Source organism: Leptidea sinapis, chromosome 22 (assembly GCF_905404315.1).
Source record: "Leptidea sinapis chromosome 22, ilLepSina1.1, whole genome shotgun sequence".
NCBI lineage: Eukaryota > Metazoa > Arthropoda > Insecta > Lepidoptera > Pieridae > Leptidea > Leptidea sinapis.
The window spans coordinates 625,150-648,118 of record NC_066286.1 but is presented as its reverse complement, the minus strand read 5'-3'; the positions used below and the strand labels follow the sequence as shown (position 1 = coordinate 648,118).

General features: G+C 35.3%; 2 long non-coding RNA genes across 8 annotated transcripts in view; one reads left to right on the top strand and one right to left on the bottom strand.

Annotated features, from left to right (window-relative positions):
- Nucleotides 1–22,969, top strand: part of LOC126971031 (uncharacterized) — a 161,730-nt gene that overhangs the window by 12,536 nt on the left and 126,225 nt on the right. The gene's annotated exons all lie outside the window — the stretch shown is intronic.
- On the bottom strand, nucleotides 2,200–9,963 carry LOC126971028 (uncharacterized). 4 transcript variants are annotated; one of them, XR_007730762.1, is made up of 3 exons: nucleotides 9,798–9,963; nucleotides 8,893–9,022; nucleotides 2,200–2,361 (listed from the first exon to the last, which is right to left on the bottom strand). It is a non-coding gene; the product is annotated as an uncharacterized LOC126971028 (long non-coding RNA). The 4 variants fall into 4 exon arrangements; XR_007730763.1 differs by lacking the exon at nucleotides 8,893–9,022 and adding an exon at nucleotides 2,774–2,903; XR_007730760.1 differs by lacking the exons at nucleotides 8,893–9,022; nucleotides 9,798–9,963 and adding exons at nucleotides 2,774–2,903; nucleotides 3,751–3,905.

Here is a 22,969-nt window from a genome sequence, read left to right as displayed (position 1 = left end):
CTGACAGTGGCATCAATGAGAAAACCATAAAAAGTCTTAAATTTCCTATGCGTACGTATAGAAGTGGATGATAAATTTACGAATAACTCAATATCGCGCTAACCGATTTTGATGATTCTTTTTTTATTGGAAAGGATATACCTAAAGGATAGTTTGGTGAGTTTGGTTAGGCTCTGATTACGGAATCCATGACAAAGTAACGGAACTATTCAATTCTTAGGAGCAAACTAACGATACTCGGCCGAATCTTTTTTATGATATCCGGATATTTAAGTCATCTACCATAACATAGTTATGGTCAAGTTATTATCGTAGTCGAATATGATGATCAATGGGACGCCTTAGCGACTTACGGTAAGGGTGCGATCTGTGGCAGAATTTCTGTCTGTTATCAAATTGCAAAGCACTTACGTTCATTCCTCACCTATAACTATGTATTAGATGACACTGACTCCAAAAATAACCATAATCGCAACAAGAATTAGATTAATCAATTAGATTCTATAAAAATACGCAATAATTTTTATACTTTTTAGTGCACATTATATTTTTTTTTGAAATGTTACTTACACTTTGTACTTCTCCTTTGTAAGTCAATTATATATTTAGGATACATAAAGTTTCTAAGGTGCTGTTCACGCATTTTTACCATATAGTTGCCTTTAAATATACATAAAAATGTAACATTTATAGAAAGTATTGTGTGTGTTAAGAAGTTTGAATGTATCACGGGCAAAATAAGTGTAGGTAATCGCTGTAAGATAGGTTTATGTGCGGAGTACAGACCGCTCGATACTCATAAAAACAGATTTGTATTAGAACTATGTAGTGTTATTGGTAAATATTTAGGTACAAATAGTTACGTGTTAATTTTAGACGTCAACATCGATTTCAAAATATATAGTAACACAGTAAGCAATTATTTAAATTCCTTAAGTAATTTGCGGAGCCGGCCTCTTAAGAGGCTTTCTTCCACGTTCAACCAAGCTATGTGGGCCATTTTGTGCGGTGTTTCCAGGACGATATGACATTACCTTACCTTAAAATAAGCGGGTACATTTTTAAAAAGGCCGGCAACGCTGCTGTGATGCCTCTGGAGTTGCAAGAGAATGTGGGCTGTGGTGATCACTTAACATCAGGTGACCCATAAGCTCCTGTGTTCTCCTCTTTCATAAAAAATGGCCGAAGACGTGACCCTTGTGGTACCCCCATATTGAGAGGAGTCCCAGAAGATCCGAGAGCTTTACCGCTCGGCCCGGCTCCAAGAGCACTTCCAAATGGCTAGAGATTCCGTGTTGGAACAGATCCCCACTGCGAAGATCGTGTTTCTTGGCGATTTTAACGCCCACCACACTGAATGGCGAGGCTCACGTACCACCGATCATGTAATGTCTGTTCACGACTTCGCCTTAGCACATGGTCAGACACAACTGGGTATTGCGATCATACATCTGCAGTGTTGAACCTTCTGTTGACCTCACTTCCGGGCGGCTACCTAGTTTCCCTGACCCTCCTCTGTGGTCATCTGATCACTCTCTGATCCGGAGCACTGTGCCTATCACGCGCCGGATCAGACAGCTCCATTGTTTAGCTTACTGCTGCGTGTGGCACTATAGGTTAGCAGTGTTTGATGAGATGCGGTTTTATTTGCGTCTTTCTCGTGGAGGCAAACCTGTTTTTCGCTGTATGATTCAGAAGCCGCTGTTTACGCTGTTGCTGATATGATACTGCAAGGTATGGAACTCTTCATCCCATCCTCTTCGGTGCCTTTCGGTGACAGTTTGACGGTTAACCAGCAAGCGACAGCCATTTCGCAACGGTTAGTGAAAATCGAGCACAATAACTAATCAATCACTAGACCAATGTTACCAGGGCGCTAGGGTGGTGGGTATCGCTGCATACAGAACGCCTCAAAAAGCTTCTTTTGGATCTATAGGAATATGACGTATTGCTAGGTAAATATATCTGTGTCTGTCGTGTATGCAGTGGTATAACTGCCTCGTTTGTCCTCGGACACGTGTGATTCCGTGACTTCGCCAGAATACGACGGGCAGCTCGGGCGAAAATGCTCGTGGGGGGATTCTCTGACTGTACCCTCCTGGAATAAAGTCTTTGAGTACCGATGTCATATTCTGGTGGAGGGTAGGGGATGAATTATTTCAATACCGCCAACAACAGCCCAATTAAATAAAACAAAAATTTAAAATGAATTATTGCTTTAATTTGTTTTGAATAACATTATAAAAATATTATGATCATATTATATTAAATTTGCTTCAAAGTTCTCAATAGATGAATTATCCATGTTCAGGTTATTAACAAGCGCCATTGTGGGCAACCTTCGCACCGCGACACTCGCAGCTAAAATGTGAAAAGTAAGTATAATTAAAGAAGATTAAACGCTGAAACTAAAGATTAAGAATAGATTGTTGATAGAATAAATAATATTATTATATAGAACTAGGAATAAGTTGAAAATAAATCTACGAGCGCAATAATTCTTCAGACATTCTAAGGTTTACCTAACGAAGATATTATTATAGTGACAATATAACACGTTAAAACTTGTCCAGAATGCTAGAAATACCCCATAAGCAAACCCCCGCTCACACTCTCTTCTAATACAACAATATCAGGAGCGCTGCTAGCTGTGTAATTGGTGGTATGGTTTATAATATGATTCAATATGTTCCAAATAATTTTTGAAATTATTAACGTCTTTCTTGTCAGACATCTATTTACTCCACCATAATAGATTATTAGCAATACATACAAGCATTTGTTGGTATATGTCTTTCCGTCAGTACCACAGACGGGATGGTTGTCACTTGCGCACGCTGCTTCACAGAAGAGTTGTGATTTTGCACTTGCCCAAGCAACGATTGAGAGAATGGCTGAAAAAACTGAAATAAAAAAATTATTTTCTTTAAATGGTAAATAATTAAGATCGCCCAACAGTAGGTGATAAAAAATTTAAAATATAGATATTAGCACAGACACACCGATGTATATACAGATATATATAGGACTGGTATGACAATTGAATTACTGGGAAATACGGTATACGGAATCTAGGGAGAGTGCCCGAAATTTGGCAAATCACAGATTAAAAAAAAAAAGTGCAGAAGCCATTACGAAAAAAGGCTACGTTGGTAAGTGTATTTACATCCACACAGATAGTCAGTTGGCTCTGGCCGCAATAGACTCAAACGAAACAGGCTCAAGACTTGAAGACAAAGGCTCTTTAACACATTTGCACCCGGGGAGTCTTGTTAAATCAACCCTTGATTTATCGTGTGCACATGAGTATAATAATCTCTGGAGCAATGCTCGGGGCTTAACCCATTCCATAACCGTAATCTTAGCCTTTAACAAATAGGCTACCCATGAGGAACTAGTGCTAAGTACGGAAAACTTACGCTGGTTAGAATACCAGGACTCTAAACAAACACCTTTCAATTCTAGGCGTCCGTGATTGCAGAGAATGAAGATTCTCTTATAATGCTGATAAAACTCCATTACATATTCTGTCTGTATGTGGTCCTTTAATGTGTGAACTTAGCGTCTCTTTGGGAAGTCTAATTTAAAATTTAAGAATAATATTTTAAATAAATCAAAGTAAATTTACAAGCACGACGCATGGACTAGCCTTGACCATTATATTCTAAAAAATTAAAACTGTAAATAATATAATAATGAAGCAATGATTTTAACAAGTTTGCTCCCCGAATAAAATTAAAGAATACTTACACAGTAACAGTTTCATGGCTGATGGTTTTGTTTTCTTTATATACGTAACAAACAATAAAGAGACTTACAGGTGATTGTTATTGTGAACGTATTTCAATGGTCTTATATAGGTTTAACACCACATTTATAATTATAATATTTATTAGTTTTTTTTAATGAGGTATGTTGTTTTGATATTTTATCATTTAAATTAATGATTTACATATTATAATTCAGCTTATGGAAAGTTTGATACTTTTTAATCATGTAGATACTTTTGCACTATATTTAGTAAAGTAATTTAAACTCGGTCACTCAATTCCCTAAAGGGTTTTTCTGGGTAAGCGATTCGAGCGTTGGCGATTTCGTTACATTACTATAATAATTAAATAATGGTATATTTATATTAACATAAGTCTTCACATAAATATGGTTGTTATTTTCCATTCATTTTATATAAATTTTGTAGATTAACTTCAAATCATTAAAAACATCGTTAAAAACATTAGGTAATATAATTACTTAGCATTCTTGTGCCATAGATGTTTTTGGTCTTTAGAATGCAAAATCTCTTGGATTTTATTATGTTTCTTAATTGCTGGGCCTTAGAAGAAGGCCTGAGAAGTTAACCATCATTTTTAATAGTAAGATAAATTAAGTATTATTAAAAATGATGGTTAATTAACTTCTCTTAGAATTACATATTTAATTTGATCATATCTTGCAATGTGTAAACAACATACGTTTATCATGTTTATAGTTATTTATTTTATTTAATTATACATAATTTTAACATTTTCATTTGAATTTAATAAATTTCATTAATATGAGTTTTAGAAGTTCTCCCATAACTAATCAGGTCATAGTTAATAATTGAATCTGCTAGAGCTGTGTAAATTAATCTCATAGTAGTGTGTGGCAGCTTTGGTTTTAATATAAATAGTTAATTGAGTATAGGTCGTAGTTTAAAGCACACACATTCAATATTATGCAGTTTCTATTTTTTGGACAACGACAGATCAGACTAATTATTTCAGTATTCAAGCATTGATGGGTGTGAGCAATGATAGTTGGCGAAGTAGAGGTGAGATATGTGAAAATGAATATGTATAATTTTAGATTTTTGAGCATTTTCTACTAGGCCGACATCATGAGCCCATTTACACAATACAGTAAAGTTATTTTGCATAGTTATTTCTGCAGCTTCTAAGTCTTTATGAGCTACCATAAGGCATGTGCCATCAGAAAATTGTACAATGTTACACATGTTGTATAATGTTACACATATCATTAACATAAAGTAAATGCTCAGTAGGTCCTATGGTCGATCACTGAGCTGTTCCTTTAATTGTTGTGATTATGTTGCTAAATTTATTGGCTACTTTGACTTTCACGCATCTATCTTCATTGTAACTCTATTAAAACTAGAAGTGGTCCTAGTATGCGATATTGTGCAATAGTATTTTATTATTTAGCATATCAAACGCCCTGCTAAAATCAATAAATAGAGCTAAAACGAGAAGTTTATTATGAAGCGATCTATTTACATCATCTGTTCGCAATAACTGGGTAGTGCTTTTCTTTTTCTGAAAACCGAACTGGTTTTTAATAATTTGGATTTGAAGGATTTTGGATAAGAAGGATTTCTATGTTACCAAATTAACAAAAATTTGTTAATTTGGTTACATAGAAATCCTTCAATTATTTTATCTAAGCAAATAGTACATTAAAGCAAGTAGTAGTAGGGGTCGGTTATTATTTTAATCATTACGGCTGCCTTTTTTACATATGGGTCTTAAGAATCCTATTTTAAGAGAATTTGGATAACGCGCTTTATAGCGCTTTATAGCCTTTTTAGTACTTATTTAATAATAGTATTATATAGTATTATATATAGATCTTTGAATAACAAATTGAAGGTTTGCTTAGGTGTTTTCGTAAAAATAAACTGATTAAAACAAGTTATGAACGCTCTTCCATTAAAGTCTGATTTGACAGGAGCACAGAGTAGGTACATTTTTGTTAATTCGTTCTTGCGCACATGCCAAGGGCCTTGTCTTTAGTAGTTTCATGTTGGGTATTTATTTTCAGTACTTTGATTTACAAAAAAGTCGAATAAAGTATTCTCATCATATCTTTCATCAATTAAATTTTCCTTTTCTGTATGGTTCACTATTTTTTTAAAGTTATTAAGAACACGATTCACTTTCCGCTAAGAAAGTAGCAACTTTTTAACCGACTTCAAAAAGGAGGAGGTTCTTAATTCGTCGGTATGTTCTTTTTTTATGTTTGTTACCTCAAAACTATCGACTGGGTGAACCGATTTTGATAATTTTTTTTACTTGAAGGCTGGTGCTTCCCGTGTGGTCTCATTGTAATTTTGTCCAGATCTGACAGTGGCATCAATGAGAAAACCATAAAAAGTCTTAAATTTCCTATGCGTACGTATAGAAGTGGATGATAAATTTACGAATAACTCAATATCGCGCTAACCGATTTTGATGATTCTTTTTTTATTGGAAAGGATATACCTAAAGGATAGTTTGGTGAGTTTGGTTAGGCTCTGATTACGGAATCCATGACAAAGTAACGGAACTATTCAATTCTTAGGAGCAAACTAACGATACTCGGCCGAATCTTTTTTATGATATCCGGATATTTAAGTCATCTACCATAACATAGTTATGGTCAAGTTATTATCGTAGTCGAATATGATGATCAATGGGACGCCTTAGCGACTTACGGTAAGGGTGCGATCTGTGGCAGAATTTCTGTCTGTTATCAAATTGCAAAGCACTTACGTTCATTCCTCACCTATAACTATGTATTAGATGACACTGACTCCAAAAATAACCATAATCGCAACAAGAATTACATTAATCAATTAGATTCTATAAAAATACGCAATAATTTTTATACTTTTTAGTGCACATTATATTTTTTTTTGAAATGTTACTTACACTTTGTACTTCTCCTTTGTAAGTCAATTATATATTTAGGATACATAAAGTTTCTAAGGTGCTGTTCACGCATTTTTACCATATAGTTGCCTTTAAATATACATAAAAATGTAACATTTATAGAAAGTATTGTGTGTGTTAAGAAGTTTGAATGTATCACGGGCAAAATAAGTGTAGGTAATCGCTGTAAGATAGGTTTATGTGCGGAGTACAGACCGCCCGATACTCATAAAAACAGATTTGTATTAGAACTATGTAGTGTTATTGGTAAATATTTAGGTACAAATAGTTACGTGTTAATTTTAGACGTCAACATCGATTTCAAAATATATAGTAACACAGTAAGCAATTATTTAAATTCCTTAAGTAATTTGCGGAGCCGGCCTCTTAAGAGGCTTTCTTCCACGTTCAACCAAGCTATGTGGGCCATTTTGTGCGGTGTTTCCAGGACGATATGACATTACCTTACCTTAAAATAAGCGGGTACATTTTTAAAAAGGCCGGCAACGCTGCTGTGATGCCTCTGGAGTTGCAAGAGAATGTGGGCTGTGGTGATCACTTAACATCAGGTGACCCATAAGCTCCTGTGTTCTCCTCTTTCATAAAAAATGGCCGAAGACGTGACCCTTGTGGTACCCCCATATTGAGAGGAGTCCCAGAAGATCCGAGAGCTTTACCGCTCGGCCCGGCTCCAAGAGCACTTCCAAATGGCTAGAGATTCCGTGTTGGAACAGATCCCCACTGCGAAGATCGTGTTTCTTGGCGATTTTAACGCCCACCACACTGAATGGCGAGGCTCACGTACCACCGATCATGTAATGTCTGTTCACGACTTCGCCTTAGCACATGGTCAGACACAACTGGGTATTGCGATCATACATCTGCAGTGTTGAACCTTCTGTTGACCTCACTTCCGGGCGGCTACCTAGTTTCCCTGACCCTCCTCTGTGGTCATCTGATCACTCTCTGATCCGGAGCACTGTGCCTATCACGCGCCGGATCAGACAGCTCCATTGTTTAGCTTACTGCTGCGTGTGGCACTATAGGTTAGCAGTGTTTGATGAGATGCGGTATTATTTGCGTCTTTCTCGTGGAGGCAAACCTGTTTTTCGCTGTATGATTCAGAAGCCGCTGTTTACGCTGTTGCTGATATGATACTGCAAGGTATGGAACTCTTCATCCCATCCTCTTCGGTGCCTTTCGGTGACAGTTTGACGGTTAACCAGCAAGCGACAGCCATTTCGCAACGGTTAGTGAAAATCGAGCACAATAACTAATCAATCACTAGACCAATGTTACCAGGGCGCTAGGGTGGTGGGTATCGCTGCATACAGAACGCCTCAAAAAGCTTCTTTTGGATCTATAGGAATATGACGTATTGCTAGGTAAATATATCTGTGTCTGTCGTGTATGCAGTGGTATAACTGCCTCGTTTGTCCTCGGACACGTGTGATTCCGTGACTTCGCCAGAATACGACGGGCAGCTCGGGCGAAAATGCTCGTGGGGGGATTCTCTGACTGTACCCTCCTGGAATAAAGTCTTTGAGTACCGATGTCATATTCTGGTGGAGGGTAGGGGATGAATTATTTCAATACCGCCAACAACAGCCCAATTAAATAAAACAAAAATTTTAAATGAATTATTGCTTTAATTTGTTTTGAATAACATTATAAAAATATTATGATCATATTATATTAAATTTGCTTCAAAGTTCTCAATAGATGAATTATCCATGTTCAGGTTATTAACAAGCGCCATTGTGGGCAACCTTCGCACCGCGACACTCGCAGCTAAAATGTGAAAAGTAAGTATAATTAAAGAAGATTAAACGCTGAAACTAAAGATTAAGAATAGATTGTTGATAGAATAAATAATATTATTATATAGAACTAGGAATAAGTTGAAAATAAATCTACGAGCGCAATAATTCTTCAGACATTCTAAGGTTTACCTAACGAAGATATTATTATAGTGACAATATAACACGTTAAAACTTGTCCAGAATGCTAGAAATACCCCATAAGCAAACCCCCGCTCACACTCTCTTCTAATACAACAATATCAGGAGCGCTGCTAGCTGTGTAATTGGTGGTATGGTTTATAATATGATTCAATATGTTCCAAATAATTTTTGAAATTATTAACGTCTTTCTTGTCAGACATCTATTTACTCCACCATAATAGATTATTAGCAATACATACAAGCATTTGTTGGTATATGTCTTTCCGTCAGTACCACAGACGGGATGGTTGTCACTTGCGCACGCTGCTTCACAGAAGAGTTGTGATTTTGCACTTGCCCAAGCAACGATTGAGAGAATGGCTGAAAAAACTGAAATAAAAAAATTATTTTCTTTAAATGGTAAATAATTAAGATCGCCCAACAGTAGGTGATAAAAAATTTAAAATATAGATATTAACACAGACACACCGATGTATATACAGATATATATAGGACTGGTATGACAATTGAATTACTGGGAAATACGGTATAAGGAATCTAGGGAGAGTGCCCGAAATTTGGCAAATCACAGATTAAAAAAAAAAAGTGCAGAAGCCATTACGAAAAAAGGCTACGTTGGTAAGTGTATTTACATCCACACAGATAGTCAGTTGGCTCTGGCCGCAATAGACTCAAAAGAAACAGGCTCAAGACTTGAAGACAAAGGCTCCTTAACACATTTGCACCCGAGGAGTCTTGTTAAATCAACCCTTGATTTATCGTGTGCACATGAGTGTAATAATCTCTGGAGCAATGCTCGGGGCCTAATCCATTCCATAACAGTAATCTAAGCCTTTAACAAGTAGGCTACCCATGAGGAACTAGTGACAAGTACGGAAAACTTACGCTGGTTAGAATACCAGAAAACCCCATTACACATTCTGTCTGTATGTGGTTCTTTAATGTGTGAACGTAGCGTCTCTTTGGGAAGTCCAATTTAAAATTTAAGAATAATATTTTAAATAAATCAAAGTAAATTTACAAGCACGACGCATGGACTAGCCTTGACCATTATATTCTAAAAAAATTAAAACTGTAAATAATATAATAATGAAGCAATGATTTTAACAAGTTTGCTCCCCGAATAAAATTAAAGAATACTTACACAGTAACAGTTTCATGGCTGATGGTTTTGTTTTCTTTATATACGTAACAAACAATAAAGAGACTTACAGGTGATTGTTATTGTGAACGTATTTCAATGGTCTTATATAGGTTTAACACCACATTTATAATTATAATATTTATTAGTTTTTTTTAATGAGGTATGTTGTTTTGATATTTTATCATTTAAATTAATGATTTACATATTATAATTCAGCTTATGGAAAGTTTGATACTTTTTAATCATGTAGATACTCTTGCACTATATTTAGTAAAGTAATTTAAACTCGGTCACTCAATTCCCTAAAGGGTTTTTCTGGGTAAGCGATTCGAGCGTTGGCGATTTCGTTACATTACTATAATAATTAAATAATGGTATATTTATATTAACATAAGTCTTCACATAAATATGGTTGTTATTTTCCATTCATTTTATATAAATTTTGTAGATTAACTTCAAATCATTAAAAACATCGTTAAAAACATTAGGTAATATAATTACTTAGCATTCTTGTGCCATAGATGTTTTTGGTCTTTAGAATGCAAAATCTCTTGGATTTTATTATGTTTCTTAATTGCTGGGCCTTAGAAGAAGGCCTGAGAAGTTAACCATCATTTTTAATAGTAAGATAAATTAAGTATTATTAAAAATGATGGTTAATTAACTTCTCTTAGAATTACATATTTAATTTGATCATATCTTGCAATGTGTAAACAACATACGTTTATCATGTTTATAGTTATTTATTTTATTTAATTATACATAATTTTAACATTTTCATTTGAATTTAATAAATTTCATTAATATGAGTTTTAGAAGTTCTCCCATAACTAATCAGGTCATAGTTAATAATTGAATCTGCTAGAGCTGTGTTAATTAATCTCATAGTAGTGTGTGGCAGCTTTGGTTTTAATATAAATAGTTAATTGAGTATAGGTCGTAGTTTAAAGCACACACATTCAATATTATGCAGTTTCCAGTTGAATCTGTTGTCAATTATAAGGCCTAGATACATATGCTGACTTACAAGATCTATTTTTTGGACAACGACAGATCAGACTAATTATTTCAGCATTCAAGCATTGATGGGTGTGAGCAATGATAGTTGGCGAAGTAGAGGTGAGATATGTGAAAATGAATATGTATAATTTTAGTTTTTTGAGTAGTAGAAATACTATGCCGACATCATGAGCCTATTTACACAATAGAGTAATGTTATTTTGCATAGTTATTTCTGCAGCTTCTAAGTCTTTATGAGCTACCATAAGGCATGTGCCATCAGAAAATTGTACAATGTTACACATGTTGTATAATGTTACACATATCATTAACATAAAGTTAATACTCCGTAGGTCCTATGGTCGATCCCTGAGCGTTTCCTTTATTTGTTGTGATCATGTTGCTAAATTTATTGGCTACTTTGACTTTCACGCATCTATCTTCATTGTAACTCTATTAAAACTAGAAGTGGTCCTAGTATGCGATATTGTGCAATAGTATTTTATTATTAAGCATATCAAACGCCCTGCTAAAATCAATAAATAGAGCTAAAACGAGAAGTTTATTATAAAGCGTTCTATTTACATCATCTGTTCGCAATAACTGGGTAGTGCTTTTCTTTTTCTGAAAACCGAACTGGTTTTTAATAATTATATCATGTGATATCAAAAATTTGTTAATTTGGTTACATAGAAATCCTTCAATTATTTTATCTAAGCAAATAGTACATTAAAGCAAGTAGTAGTAGGGGTCGGTTATTATTTTAATCATTACGGCTGCCTTTTTTACATATGGGTCTTTAGAATCCTATTTTAAGAGAATTTGGATAACGCGCTTTATAGCGTCAAATAATTAAATCATAAAACCCTTTTTAGTACTTATTTAATAAAAGTATTATATATATATAGATCTTTGAATAACAAATTGAAGGTTTGCTTAGGTGTTTTCGTAAAAATAAACTGATTAAAACAAGTTATGAACGCTCTTCCATTAAAGTCTGATTTGACAGGAGCACAGAGTAGGTACATTTTTTTAATTCGTTCTTGCGCACATGCCAAGGGCCTTGTCTTTAGTAGTTTCATGTTGGGTATTTATTTTCAGTACTTTGATTTACAAAAAAGTCGAATAAAGTATTCTCATCATATCTTTCATCAATTAAATTTTCCTTTTCTGTATGGTTCACTATTTTTTTAAAGTTATTAAGAACACGATTCACTTTCCGCTAAGAAAGTAGCAACTTTTTAACCGACTTCAAAAAGGAGGAGGTTCTTAATTCGTCGGTATGTTCTTTTTTTTATGTTTGTTACCTCAAAACTATCGACTGGGTGAACCGATTTTGATAATTTTTTTTATTTGAAGGCTGGTGCTTCCCGTGTGGTCTCATTGTAATTTTGTCCAGATCTGACAGAGGCATCAATGAGAAAACCATAAAAAGTCTTAAATTTCCTATGCGTACGTATAGAAGTAGATGATATATTTACGAATAACTCAATATCGCGCTAACCGATTTTGATGATTCTTTTTTTATTGGAAAGGATATACTTAAAGGATAGTTTGGTGAGTTTGGTTAGGCTCTGATTACGGAATCCATGACAAAGTTACGGAACTATTCAATTCTTAGGAGCAAAGTAACGATACTCGGCCGAATCTTTTTTATGATATCCGGATATTTAAGTCATCTACCATAACATAGTTATGGTCAAGTAATTATAATAGTCGAAATGATGATCAATGGGACGCCTTAACGACTTACAGTAAGGGTGCGATCTGTGGCAGAATTTTTGTCTGTTATCAAATTGCAAAGCACTTACGTTCATTGCTCACCTACAACTATGTATTGGATGACACCGACTCCAAAAATAACCATAATCGCAACAAGAATTAGATTAATCAATTAGATTCTATAAAAATACGCAATAATTTTTATACTTTTTAGTGCACATTATATTTTTTTTTTGAAATGTTACTTACACTTTGTACTTCTCCTTTGTAAGTCAATTATATATTTAGGATACATAAAGTTTCTAAGGTGCTGTTCACGCATTTTTACAATATAGTTGCCTTTAAATGTACATAAAAATGTAACATTTATAGAAAGTATTGTGTGTGTTAAGAAGTTTGAATGTATCACGGGCAAAAGAAGTATAGGTAATCGCTGTAAGATAGGTTTATGTGCGGAGTACAGACCGCCCGATACTCATAAAAACAGATTTGTATTAGAACTATGTAGTGTTATTGGTAAATATTTAGGTACAAATAGTTACGTGTTAATTTTAGACGTCAACTTCGATTTCAGAAAATATAGTAACACAGTAAGCAATTACTTAAATTCTGTAATTTGCGGAGCCGGCCGGAGCGGGCCGCTAGTGTCCTATATCGATCATGTATTTATTCGAAATGCTTATAGCCATACTGGGCTGAGCGCAGTAATTAACAGCGCGCCAGCTGATACCGACTGGTTCGAGGAGCTGTTTCACCAGATCAGACCTCATATCTGTAGTTGTAGAGGACTACAGTGTGGTTTTTAAAGTTTCTCCCACGTTCAACCAAGCTACGTGTGCCTTTTTGTGCGGTTTTCGAGAACGATATGACATGGGTACGTTCAAAAGAGCGAGTATAACTTGTGGTAACCCCATATTGATAGGAGCCAGACAATCTCTTGCCATTCGCATCAGCTTTCTGTTTTATATTGTTGGAAACAATATGAAATACGAACATCGAGCAAAGATCCATTTTATACCATAGTGTTATAGCTACCTAGCCAGCGTTGAATGTTGAACACAATCACAAGCCATGGATAAATCTTAGAAGTCATCAAAATATCATTGTTTGATGCCTTGCATCCTTGAAAAATATTTCTGAATAGCTCAACACCTGCATCTATAGTTGAATGTCCCCCAGTAAAGCAAAACTGTTTCATATCATGAAGTGGCTTACCTTAGCTTATATTTTTTTAAATCTTATTAAGGTTTGGTAATACTAAAACAGGATAGTGTAGTTTTCTTAAGTCTAAGAAATTTGGAATAAATTTAAAGGTACCATGTCAAGAACAGTGTCAGACAAGAACCATGCATCATTGTCTTCTATATAATCTACTATACTATAAGTACTTAGCCTTCCAATACATACCTAACTACTTTACTTTAGAGTATTATATTCCAATTTCTTTTCGAAAATAAATAGTATTTTTGAAGTGAAACTTCTTTATCATCGTTATACACATAAATTCATAAGATTTAACGGGGGAGAAAATGAGATAGGAGACATTATACAATGTTTCTTATGTTCGCGGTTCTCTTTGTGCTGGTTTTTTTTCTTTGCCTTATACGAGGGCCTGTGGAGTTGCAATCAACTCTAATTCAAATGACGGAGTCCGTGTTACTCCACAAATGGAACTCAATACACAACAACTGGAATCACTATCAGTTCAACTTTCTAAATTAGGAGGAATATGTGCATGTAAAACCAAATTAGATAATAGTATTTCAGTATTCATTGTAGCTACCTACATTTCCCCCATCCAATCAATAAATGCGATTTTTGAATTCATTCACGAAAATTTAAGTAAATGCACACCAGAAGTATCACGCAAGCTCAAAAAAGATAAAGATAAAATTCCGATGATTCTGAGTTGGGATTTTAATGTAAATCTTTCATCGGATACAGCGAGTCTGTTGGTTGAGTTTTTGGACGCCAAATTTAATTTGAAAATGTGCAGCAGTCGCAATGTATCAACAAGAAGATCAAAAACAGTAATTGACAGAGTATTCCAAAGATAATATATTGACCAAATTAAAACCAAAGTATTTATTTCATAGTTTAGTTACTTTCCTCCTGTATCATATATCGAAAATGTATGCTCCGAGTCTGAATAAATCTATGTAATATTTACGACCATTACTAAGAACTACAATTACTCTCTTCCCGAAATTTGCATTCGTCTCGTTATCTTGAAGCCAAAATTTTTGAAGGTTTCATTTCTTGGACACGTTTTTTTTGTTATTAAAGATATGATAATTATTTTTATTACGAAATTACATATCTGTTTACTAATTACATTGAAAATACGGCGAAATAGTATGTATTACACAGTAAAAATCAATCGCAGTGGCCCAAAATAATGGACTATTAGAAGTTATTTTCCTAATTTTTGAAGTTGTGGTTTCAAACCGGATGCAACCGAATAAAACTACAGGTAAGAGACACAAATACAAAAATGTGTAGGATGAAGCCGGCAAAGAATGAGACAGAAATATGCATACTATTTTATTTTTATGTATGACGCTAGTAGGTATACCTTAATATATTCTTATGTCATACGCACGACTTATAACTGCATAGACACCAAGAGAACATAAATATGGTAGCGCTGTTAGTAATGTCTTTCATAGCGGTTGAAATCATGTGTCATCCTAGCAACATGTACCAGCACTTCATATGCAGTTTAGAGGTTCATGCACAATGCAGGTTTCACTTCTGACATGTTTACTTTGTACACACGCAACTTTTTTTTGTATGAAACGTATATAAAAAGTGAATAACACAGTGAGAACATAATATTATGTAGTAATAGTTTTTGTGGTTAATTTGAATATTATTTATTTGGCTATGTTAATCGATTTCCACGTATTTCAGGCTGTTTTTTTGGATTTACTTTTTAGTAATTTACTGATGAATAAATTAAAAAGTCTAAAACTCTGAAAGATCGGCGTCTTTTACAACACGAATCTAACGTAAATCACGTTGTTTGTATACAATAACCAAGTTTGTTTATCAAGCAACATGTAACAAAAAAATTTATAATGATGTCTCGAGTATTGTCAGCTAAAAAGGGTACTCGCCGATTTTATACTGCTGATTGTAGCATATCATACGGTTGGACGGCTACCTAGTTTTCGTTGACCCTGTGAGGTCGTATTATATCGGTCGTTGAAGGTGTATGATCTTCGATGTGTGAGATTCGCGTTGGTGCAATAACCAGTTGTATCAGAAGAAATGCTAAGGCGAAGTCGTGAACAGATCTCCCTGCATGATCGGTGGTCCGTGAGCATAGCCAATCGTCGTGGTGGATGTTAAATTACTGATACTGAATACTCAGGCATCGAGAACAAATATCCTTCCTAACGTAAAAGCACACGCCAGCCCGTGATATGAAGGAGTTTTCCAAATAATACCCTGGGTATGAGAGATAAGATATATCAGCCAGAGAGGATATATCTGTATCGCGGTCAAAAAGAGCAGTGCCGGCTTCGCCGTCTTGACCGAAGTAAATAAATAAATTTCGTTTATTTCAAAGCATACATAATTATACATTTTAGTGGTTGGGACTTCCCAGTTAGTTGTCTTCCCAGACACTTGTGTTGGAAATATCTCGCAACTTCCTTAGCGGATTCATGCTATTTGATAAACAAATATTATGTATCCGCAAAAATGATAAATAACCAAATTTTACAATTATCGCACAATTAGAACAACTCTGGAAAGTGTGTATGTGTGAGTGTGAGTGTGTGCATGTGCGTTTTAGTTTGGACCTTTAATTGGGTTCCATCTATAGACTGCGTGTGTTTGTCATGTCAGTCTGATCAGAAGATTTTCCACTTCATCATAAGCAAGACAATTTAGTCATTGATATAAAGATTTTCTGTATAGATGTAATGTCATTGGATATATATTTAGGTCACGATTTATTTTATTACACACTAGCTTTTGCCCGCGACTTCGTCCGCGTGGGATAATTACTATTGGCAGCATTTTTTATTTCTTAGGAATCGTTGCAAAAAATACACACACGAACTGCCTAGATACAAAGTTTTATGGAGACATCTTCGATAGTGACCAATTTCCATACAAACTTTCGTCCCCTACTTCAACCCCATAATTTATTTTTTACCACAAAAGGTAGCCTATGTCCTTTTCAAAGCTTTATTTTATATGTGTATTAAATTTCATCGAAATCGGTTGAGTGGTTTAGGCGTGAAAGCGTAACAAACAAACTTACATTCACATTATAATATTAGTAGGGAAGTACGCTGATTGACAGCCAAACTGTCGTTCAGCAAAAGTAGTGCGGACAGTACGAGTCTGGTAATGGTGGGAGCTACTTTATCATTTCTTCTACTGTGCGTGATCTAGCGAAAGTGACTTGTGGACGACCAAAACGATGGTACATTAACTTTCCTAATTGTCAAAAGATTAAAATTCAAATAAAGTGAATCAGTTGGAAATCTTAAAGGATTGAAGTACCTACATGACTTTCAGAAGTGATCTTTGAGCTCTTTCCAATTCTAAGAGGTTTATTTTTGTTGCGCCGCCCATATTGGGATGCAGTAGGTGATCACTGATTGAGCCAAAGCGATGTATATTGTAATAAGCGATTTAAAACTCCAGAGACGTTTTCTCATCCTGGTTATGACCAGTTCGATTTGGGGATGCGAACTTAACCTTTGGTCAATCAGGATGCCGAGATATTTGGTACAGTCATCCTTTTCTATTGAGGGACAATTAGAAGTCAAATCGTGTGGGTAGAAGCATGAATGGATGAATTGATATAGAAGTCTTGAACGGGCTGGTATCTGTCATGTGATAGATTTTGGTTTAACCAATTTGAGACTCTTTCAAGGCCCATCTTAGTCTTCCTCTGTTCGGTTTCCTACGAGATACCAGAGAAAATAATGGCTGTGTCATCTGCATAATTGAATATACTCACCCCGTTGATCTAGAGATGACATAGGTCGTTATTTTTGGTTTGATTCCCCTACAGGATTGAGCTTTTGATTACTGTTTGTAAAAATATAATATTATTAATTATAAATTATATATAATATTAATTATAAGTTTAAGCAGAATTGTCAAATTTTAAGTAGAGGTATTTGGTGAGTATTGCATAATTAAGATTATTTTTTTGATGTTTGCTTGAGTTCTCGTAACAGCCTTCGTCATGCTCGCTTTAATGTCACTGCTTGTGGCGGCGCCATGGAACGGATCGTCCCCTTCCCTAAAATTTGGTTGAGAGAGGCGATGGCAGGCTCATGCGTCATGCTCGTGAACGGGCGCTGCTTGTGGTGGCAGGATGATCCTGTTGCCGGAGACTCGGCTTCAGATTCTTAAAAGTTATTATGTATATTATAATTATATATACACACATCAAAAAAGTCAAAGCAACATGCATGATATTACAAATTTACCATTTATATTAGTTAATTTCTAAGTCTTTATTCACTCAAAGTGCATAGGTATGTAAAATTTTTTGTTATTGATGACATACTGGCTGGTTGTATAAAAAAATTCCATTATGTTTTGTGTTTTTCATAAAATGAAATGAAAGGAAATTTGTTAGAATTTAAGTGCGTTTTTATTGCTACGTTAAGTCTTGATCGACAAATGAAATGCAAAGAGCTGCAGGGATGTTGCAAGCGGGAAGTAATAAATCTCAGGTATCTCGGCATTTTGGCTTTCATAGAAGTGTTATTTGTCATCTTTGGCAGCGCGACAATAATACAAGGGAACCCGCTGAACAGCATTCAGGCCGTAAAAGGAGTACAACCACTCGGCATGACCGGTACATACAAGTGACTGCAAGACGCCAGCCGATGTTACCCGCTCGAGAGATAAGTTTGAGGCTACAAAATTCAAGTGGTGTTGATGTAAGTCCCCAAACTGTGCGAAATCGACTGCATGAGTACGGCCTACGAACTCGACGTCCAATTAGGTGCCCACTGATACGTCACGGAAATCGCGCTCGTCGAAATGTATGGTGTAGAGAACGCAGAACATAGAACTCATCCTGGGGATGAGTCGCAATTCGGGTTTAGGCCTGGTTTGAAGGGTGCGAGTGTACCGTCGGCACGGAAATACTGAAAGGCTCAGGTGTATTCAGGAAGTTCATCCATACAGCGGCTCAACAGTTATGGTATGGGTGGGTATTATGAAGAACAGGCGAACTGAGCTCGTTTTTGTTAATGGAAACATGAGCGCTGAAAATTATCTTGAGAATATTTTGTCCATCTCCATCATCATTCAGTCCATCCATTTGCACAAACCTTTGGCTCCGTTTATTTATTTTTTTACGTTTTATTTTACGTTAATGCATGTCAATGCGCGTTCACATACAGCTCGACGAACCAGTCAATTCTTGGCAACGGAGAACGTCCGGGTATTTCCCTGGCCTGCACAATCGTCAGACCTCAACTTCATAGATCACGCATGGGACATGCTCCAGAGACGTGACAACAACCCAACGGCTGGAGGATTTGCTACAATTCCATTGGGAGCGAATACCGCAAGATGACTTAAACAGTCTCATTAATTCAATGAATAATCGTTGCCGACAAGTTCTGAATTGCAGAGGAGGCCATACCTTGTATTAAATTATCCTCTTCTTTCACAATAAATTAATTTTCTTTACAAATTTCATTTTATTTAAATTATGTTTAGTTGCTTATGTACCTTAGTTTGTGCAGTATATTCTAATATTGCTAATTTCTGTTATTAAAAGAACTTAAAAAGACAACAGCTGTTATTTTTACATCATAGGAGCCTAAAAATATTATTTTAAAAATAAAATACAACGTTATAATGTGAAAAACCATACTTAAATTTAAATTAGTACATTAGGGCATCGCGCTCGTCGAAATGAATGGTGAAGAGAACGCAGAACATGGACCCAGGAACAATGGGATAAAATTATGTTTTCCGATGAGTCGCGATTCGGGTTTAAGCCAGATACAAGAAGGGTGCGAGTGTACCGTCGGCTTGGAAATACTGAAAGGCTCAGGTTTATTCAGGAAGTTTATCCATACAGCGGCTCAACATTTATGGTATGGGCGGGTATTATAAAGAACAGGCGAACTGAGCTCAAATGACGCCATCACATGAACGCTGAAAATTACATTGAGGATATTCTCAGACCCTATATCCATCCATTTGCACAAACATTTGGCTCCGATTTTACGTTAATGCATGACAATGCGCGTTCAGATACAGCTCGGCGAACCAGTCAATACTTGGCAACGGAGAACGTCCGGGTATTGCCCTGGCCTGCACAATCACCAGACCTCAACCCCATCAAGCACGCATGGGACATGCTCCAGAGACGTGTTTTGAAGGCCTTGGACGGAGTGACAACAACCCAACAGCTGAAGGATTTGCTACAAATCCATTGGGAGCGAATACCGCAAGATGACATAAACAGTCTCATTAATTCAATGAATAATCGTTGCCGACAAGTTCTGAATAGCAGAGGGGGCCATACTTTGTATTAAATTATCCTATTCTTTCAGAATAAATTCATTTTTATTAGAAATTTCATTTTGTTAAAAAAAAATTAATTGCTTATGTACCTTAGTTTCTGCAGTAGGTATATTCTAAAATTGTTGAATTCTGTTATTAAAAGAATTTATAAAGACAACAGCTGTTATTTTTACTCCATAGGACCCTAAAAATATTATTTTAAAAATAAAATACGTTATAATGTGAAAAACAAAGGTTTTTTTTGATTAAAGGCGTATAGTATTAGCGATGTTTCAAATCTCCGCTAAGTGATTATGAATGAGACAGTTACCGTTTTTACATAGTATATATGTAGTAAGTATGTGTAGCAAAAAAATATTTAAAAATTGTACCGTAACCTCCGTAACCGTAAACAAATATTTATAAAAAAGTGATCCAAACTTCAAGGAAACAAAAAAGTGTAACATTATAACATAGAAAAGAGCAAAAATTCGAAGTAAGAACAGTGTATGACCTATCAGTTTTTGCAAATTATATTTAAATAAGAGTGTGACAGTCGTCAATTTGAATATTAGTAAAAGTGAAATATACATAATAATTATTATTGTACATTAATATTCTGCATAATCACAGCGTTATTACATGCTTTGCCATCTAGCGAACGACGCTGAACTTCCTGCGTGGATTCTTTACGCCGACACGTTGGTGTAAAAGGGTGTTAGTGTTAGTGCTAGACAGGTCCGCTAGGTGGCGAATTTCAACCGATAACAAATGACTCGCTGATTAGGTACAATGAACAAATGGTTGAAAACTTTAATTCGAATTTTGAAGCACAATCATATGATTTAAAGAAATGAAAAAAGTATTACCAATGACTTAAAAATTATATGAAGACAAAGTTTTTATTCGCTTAAACCGTCGCCGTTGTGTCAAAACTAAATAAGTAGTACTTTTTGCAAAAATCACTTTATTGGTTATTCCTAAAGTCGAAATTACGCTCGATTTTTTGGTTAGTTGAAGTTGCAATCGTTTCGAAATTCACAAAAATAATCACGTTTTACAATATTTGTGACATAAATAAATAGTAACACTATGATACTACATCATTTGCGTGGCAAAACTTAATAACGTAGGAAATAAATAAATATCTGTAGCAAATTCACTAAAAAACTTTTAATAAAATCAATAAGTTCTTTTATTTAGTTCTGCCACAATTATCTCTTATGGTCCTGTGACATTTATAACATGTCAAAACTAAATAATTTCACTTATTGGTAAATGTTTGAGTTTATCATCAATATGTATGACCGTTACTAAATAAGTTCTATTATGTGATATATATAAATAAATATAAGTTTATAATAATATAATATATAACTTTTTTTCTATATTCATGAATGATCTGCCAGTCCGACCTCCAAGTAATATTTAAGGTGTTAATATTTTGGCACAGACAGACGAAGAACTTATATGAAGACGAAAATTTAAAATTCTGATAGTACAACAATTTTAAAACAGAAAAAGAACAAAAAATATTTCACACAAAATCGTTGTGTCGTTGTTTACGAATAGAATTAATGACTAAATATCAAGTCAAAATAAATACTAACACAACAAAAAGTGAAAAATTGGTGCAACAGCTGCCTTCAAGAGTTAAAAATAATTCTTATCAAGTAAACAAAATTTTATTATAGAAGAAACTACTGATGCTGAGTCAATACAAGATATTTTATCAAAAGGGAAAAATAAAGATATTTTATCAGAAACTGAAATGAAAAATGTGAGATAGAAGAAATCAGACTCTAAAAAGTGGAAAAGAAATAAAGAAATGTAAGTAAAGAGAAGATGTTATGAAGACCGAGAACGAAAAATTAATCTGGCTAAAATACTTAAGAGTCTTACGAACATTCACGTTACACTAATTGCAGTTTTAAATGTTCAGAATCATTCTCCCACACCAACCGCATTAAAATTTGCAATGAATACTGGGGAGAAGAAGATCTTAAACAACAAAAAGAATTCTTACGCAGACGTTTTATTTTTAAAGAAATAAAAAGTAGCTTAAAAAAATTACCACCGGGAAAATAAATGGAATGGCTACAGTGTATGTACGAGTTTGTAAATGTATGTGGCCGGACTTGCGCTTTGTAGAGCGCTTGAATGTTGGCCGGCTTGAAGTATTGCCATGCTGTATTTATGAAGCTCAGTTTTTTCGAAGCCAATTTGGCTTTGCTCTAAGATGACCGCGGCAATTGGCAATCGCTCGAGATTTCGAGACCCAGAATTCTGATGCTAGGCGAGGCTGTAAGAGAAGTGTTGTCAAAAAGCGGTGATACTACAAATGGGGTTCTTTTAAAGGTAAACGCGCAAACTTGAGTCTTCTTGGGGTTAAATTGGATAAGGTTCAATTTACCCCATTCCGCGACCTTCTCAAAAGAGGACTCGATAGACGACACAAGTTTCTCCCGGCACTGGTCAACAATATCCCGAGAGAGACCTGCATGTCCCATGTATAAGGTATCACCAGTACTGTCGCATGCATAGCAATGTATATTGGAGGTGTCCAAAATAATATCATTGATATGCAGAAGAAACAGTGTAGGAGATAGCATACAGCCTTGGGACACTCCAGCGTTTATGGGCTTCGGTGTCGAGCAATAACCGTTGACAACGACCTCAGTGAGGAAGCTAGAGGTCCACTTGCATAAGCGCTCGGAAAGCCCAAATGATGGAAGTTTTGAGAGAAGTGCCCAGAGTGATACACAATCAAATTCCTTCGCTATATCCAGGCTAACTGCCAGGCCTTCCCCCTTGCTTTCGATAGTCACCGCCCATCTATGTGTTAGGTATACCAGAAGATCGCCTGCCGACCGACCGTGGCAAAAGCTGTACTGTCGGTCGTTGATCAACTGTTGACCTTCTAGTTATACCAAGAACTGGTGGTT